We start from the raw sequence: 5,613 nt of genomic DNA, 5'->3' as shown, positions 1-5,613 counted from the left end.
TCCGGGGCGGAGCCCGCGTGGGGCGGGGCCGGGGCCCGCGGGGCGGTCGGTGCTTTCCGCTCCTGCGCCCGGCAGCGGTTGCGAGCTCGGGGCGCGGATGCTCCCCGTGTGCGGTGGGCACGAGCTGTATGTGCGGGCGGCTTTGCCCCAGCAGGATCGCGGGCTAACCGGACTTGGAGCAGAGTTCCGGAGGCCGCCAGTCCATCCCGCTTCGGCACCAGGGCCAGCCGGAGGTCAAGCCGGGTTGCTCAGGGTTGTAGCCACCGTGTCCTCACGTTTAAAAGCGTTTAGTCGGAATCGCCTTGTTTTATTGATGGTGCTCTCCTAGTCCAACCCCTGATGCTGCTGCCCCCCTTTGCTTCCAGAGGTGGCTCGTGTTTAGCCTGCTGTGCTCCTGGCGTTTCCCAGCACAGCTGTTGCCCAGCCAGTCATTTCCCAGTCTGTGTTTTGCAAGGGGCTGCTCCTTCCCAAATGCAGGTTTGCGTTTGCCTTTTTTGCGTATTGACGGGTTTGTGTTGCCGAGTCTTTCCGGCCTATCTCGGTCCCTCTGTTCATGAAGGTAGTGATTGGTCCCAAGTTTGATTCCCCCTGCAAATTTGATGTGGCCATGCTTCAGGTCACTGTTAGAGATACTAAATAGAACGTGGCCCAGGATAAATCCCAGCAGTACTCCATTTGTTTCTGGCCTTCAGGTGGAGTACAAGCCATTATCTCTGCCTTCCAAGCCCTGTTATTTGAACAGTGGTTACCATCTAGTTGGCCACCGAGCACACCATCACGTTTGGGAAGAATTGAGCATGTTCTTCAGATTCCTTCTTTGAAGACTATCCCTGATTTTACTTCCTGTATTTCTGTCCTCTTGCACTGGAGTGCTGTCATAAGTTTCCTGTTTAGCCAGGCTAGTCTCCTGATAGATGTACTTGTTTTGCTGAGTATTCAGGAGGGAGTGTTTGTATGATTGGTGGAGGTTGTCCTTAAAGACCTGCTGTCAGATTTCCTGAGCTCCTTTGCCCTTAGAGCTGCCTCCCATGGGATCCTGCCCACTGGTTCTCTGAATAAATCAGTCTTTCTCATGGACTCCAGGGACTGTAGTCTGCTGCTCATTTTCCTCATACACTCTGTCTTGAACATGGCTATTTCCGAGTCACTACCGTTGGAGCAACCACTGATTATCACGTCAAACCATTTCTTCCTCGTGTGTGACTAATAAAGGCAGAGCTGCTGCCTCTCTTGTTCAGTTTAGAAATGCATTGACTGACTACATGGAAATAGCTTAATTGCAGAATGCTTATTCCATTGAGTTCCATGCTGGATAAGTACATTGTTCTGAGATAAAATCTAGCCTGGAATTATTTTGGTCTCATTCTCACAATGCTGTGTGTGTCCTGGCAGCTTTGGGTTGTCTGCATTTGTCACACAGGTAAGCTGCTCTCTGGATAACACAGCTATGCATAACCAGGGCTTAAATATGTATGAGATTAGGAGTCTTAGTCATTCACTCTTCTCTAGACTTTTTCCTGCTCTCTGCCTTTCTATGTATAGTTTTTTTCCTTCTCATCAGATGTCTTCCAGCATAATTTGTTGCTCCATTAGTGTGGCCAGTGCAAAGAGAAACTAAAATACCCTAGTTTCTTGGCAACTGCTTTATGTAGTGGTTTATATTTTCTTTCTGCTGGAGCAATATTAGAATAGTTGATGGCATCAAGACTTATTCAGACAGGAAAGAACTATACAGACATACACTGATTTTAAAGAGTAAAAAAAAAAAACATCCTGGAAAATGGAATTTTTCCTTTCCTATTGTGTTTTTTTAATAAAACCAAATAAAAACAAAAAAGGAACTGGGTAAGAACTGTCCTATGTTGCCATGTTGTATGAAGTACTGATTAGAGAAATTACTGAAGGTGAGGAACATGCAGGGTAGCCAAGGAAGGCAGACTCATTAAAACCTTTTCAGTACTGCTGGAATTTATGTATGTGATACTAGCTGTGGTGCTGTATATTCTGTCTATTAGCCTTGCTTCTATCTTTGCACATTTTAAGGCAACATTTTAGGGTATTTTAATAAAACATTGACATATTAATGTGACATGTTAAAACAAAATAGAAAAAGTCAGATGACTGGAACATCTCTCTGAAAATGAGCCAGGCTAGTCATGTAAGGTATGATTGAACAGCATGTTTGAACACTGACTTTACTGGGTCAATATAGCATTAATAGGATAAAACTGCAGGGACTATTATTAGTGACTCAACTTTGAATTTTTCACATATCAGTCTCATCCAAGTACATTTTTCTGAAAAAATTTTGGTCTGACATGACTAAATTTTACCAGATGTGGTTTAACTGACTTAGTCTAATCATTTTCTCTTGAATGGTACTTGGCATAAGTAATAGAGCTGTCTCAAAAAAAATTAAGTTAATCTGTGAATTAGAAATATTTCAGCTTAATACAACATGCAATGAATTTAAACTATAAAAGAGTGCACCTTTAATTTAGCAATGTCATAAATTTACAGTTACTCCTGCAAGGAAATCAGCTTTGTTACTTTTATCGGTGTTATTGCTGTACACTGTCCTGCTGTACCTCTCAATTTAACTTTTTGGATCATGAAAGTATGTATTTTCTTTAAAAAAGTTTGTGTTGCTTATTTAAATGCTAAGATGGAAAAGAATTTCAATATGTTCTACCTCATTACTTATTTAAGATTTTTTAAAATATGCCTAATTTTCTACTTTCACACAGCAGAAGGTGCTATTGTTTCTGCTGTAAAGAGGTCTTTTAGGTTTAAGGTTATTCAAGTTTCAGTTCCCAGCTCGTATTCCTCCAGACTATTTGATGGCAATGCCAAAATCCCAGATCTCTGTAAGTGTAGTTCTTTCAACAAAACCAGCACAAAGAGTATGCAGAGATTAAGACAGGACTAAGAAGTGCTTTACAAGAGAGCTCAGAAGAGAATCTCCCCGCTAGACCTGAGTTCAAGCACTGTTTTCTTTCGCCTGTGCTCCTTTGCAAAGCTGGAGTCAGCCTCCAGCTGTAACCAGACACGAGGCTTTGGTGCAAGTCATTCACAGGCACCAAGAGGGCTGTTCCAAAGGACAGGGACCCTGGCACTGGACAAAGCTGCAAAGCTTTCTTGTTATAATGCTTTGCCTCTCATCCCTTCTAGGGGCTTAACAGATGACAGGAACACTGCCTCAAGTACCTTTTTGTCACACAGCAGTTAATCTGTCATGTCTCTTATTACCCTTATTGAGAAGTAGGTGGACTTTTTTGGGTGTATGGAACTGACAGGAGCTGTAGAAAAAATATACATTGGAAGGAAAGCCAATGAAAGGATATGGATTATCAAACACTATATATACACAGACAACAGATTTTGGGTTTGTTAGCATAAATTTCTATTTTATATTAAGACAAGAATCCTTTCTAGCATTTCTTCAGAGGAAAAGTAATATCTTGTCAGGTTTATAGTGTGATAAAATAAACACAAGGAAAGAAACATGTTCACAATATAAAATCTTCAGTAGTAACTCCAGTTTTGTTGGTATATTTTTTTGTACCAAATCCTCTATAGAGTATACAAAAAGAGCAGAATAAGTAAGAGCCTTTAAGTACCAGTTCAGGAAGAAAACAGTCTTGTCTGGAGTACATGTCATCTGCTTTAACAGCATCATTTCAACAGTCTGCAGTATGAACCAAAATGCCAGAGTAATACAGATCAAATACCTGGGACATTGAAACAGTCTTTTCTTCTTAGGTAATATTCAGTAATAAACACTTATAAAAACACATTTCTCATCATTAACATGATTTTTAATATATAGACTGGTGCCATAAGTAGTGTAAAATAGAGGTTCTTCATTGAGTAATTTTCATTGGGCTTTTTATGCCACTGAAAAAAAATCTGTAGAGGGGCATAAAAATTGCAACCAGCAAATATCGCCATACATAAATCTCCTTAAAACAGCTCTTTTTCTTACAACACTATTACACCATCACCAATAGCTTGCTGTTCAGGAATACAATTTACTACCAGACTAAGTGTTTCAGGAACTGGTGTCATCATGTTTGTGGATCAGTTCCTGATTGTCTAAGATGAGCAAAGTAGCTGGAATGATATCACGTAGACAGTTGATGGCAATGTTACTCAACTGACCACTGCACCCATTCCTCCAGCTACTGTGCTTTACTTCTTGGAGCTTGTAGGAACAAGAAATTATTTTCCTGTTGCCAAGTAATTAGTACTGCTGCACATTGTTTTTTTTTTTTTTTTTTATTTAGTATTTATTACATACACCAAGGTTTTCAGTTCAAGTTATATCATGGCTAAGCACTCAAGCCATGTCTACACTACAAACTTGGCCAACAATCAGAGAGAAAGGTGTGATCCTCATCAGTACCACAATGCAAATGCCATTATACTGAGGGAACCATCCCCCTCCAACTCTCCTTTCTGCAGAAACACACTCAGAGTTTTGCTGGTGTGAATTAAAGCTACACCATGGGAATACCCTGCCAGTACCCCATGCAAGCACAGTTACCCTGGCAGTGCTCTTAGGGGTACTGTATCTTCAATCCAACTTTTATTTCCTCTTTTTTTTTTTCCTCCTTCAACTGTTGTGGTTGCATAGCTCCTTTATTTTTGTATCATCTTCAAGGCAGCATACCACACTTTCACAAAAGGAAATATTCAAAATGGTAATTTAAAAAAGTTTATTACATCAGTGAATCAGCAAATAGTATTTATTTCCAACAAAGCCACATTATCTTTTTGTCTTCTTTCATTTAGATTTAGCTGTATTTAATAGTAGCAAAAATGGGACTATAAAATGTAGAATGGAGATGAAATGAAAAAGTTGAGATGTAATCTGAGGACTATTCAAATACAATGTACTTCCAGCTCTTCTAGCCAAAATGCAGCCAATTCGTGTACATTTATGCCTTACATTTTCATATATTTGCTATAGAATGCAAATATTTTATACCCAAATAAAAACCTCCTATAGGATAGGAATATCTTTAATTGTGTAATATGGATTCTGTTAATGAATTTATAATAATACAACCTCTTCATTTACAGACCAGGTGACATTAACTGGAATTATGGAAATGGCAATCAAATGCACTAGATGGGATGAATAATGGAGATACTGACTTTCTATCTACTGATACTCCAACCCACCAGGTGATTATTCAGTTTAATATTAAATACTCAGTCCAGCCTCAAAATAATAAAGTTTTAAAATCCCACATTAAGTTTACTCAACAGTGGAAACCTGATGCTGGAGCATCATGTAGTCTTCAAATACACTTCAATGCTTTTAAAACTTTTTTTTTTAAGGTCCTAGCAATTTAAGAATCGAACTCTAAGTATTCCCCAATAATGGTCGCTGCAAATTTCAAATCCATGAGCTTACTTCAAGAAAGCAGTCAGATATCTGGAAATCTTGTCAGTCCAGAATAGGAACAAGACAGTAAGTTTCCCTGGCTTTTAATTTCTTCATTAGTTTAAGATCCAAGGAACTGTAGGTTTTGTTCACTTGGTAGAAATAAAAAAAAAAAGTTACTTTTTAAACCCTGATTCACCAAAAAAATAAAAGCCCAGAGA

The sequence above is a fragment of the Vidua chalybeata genome, chromosome 16 (assembly GCF_026979565.1).
Source record: "Vidua chalybeata isolate OUT-0048 chromosome 16, bVidCha1 merged haplotype, whole genome shotgun sequence".
Lineage (NCBI taxonomy): Eukaryota > Metazoa > Chordata > Aves > Passeriformes > Viduidae > Vidua > Vidua chalybeata.
The sequence above is the reverse complement of the archived record's forward strand: the minus strand, read 5'-3'. Positions refer to the sequence as shown.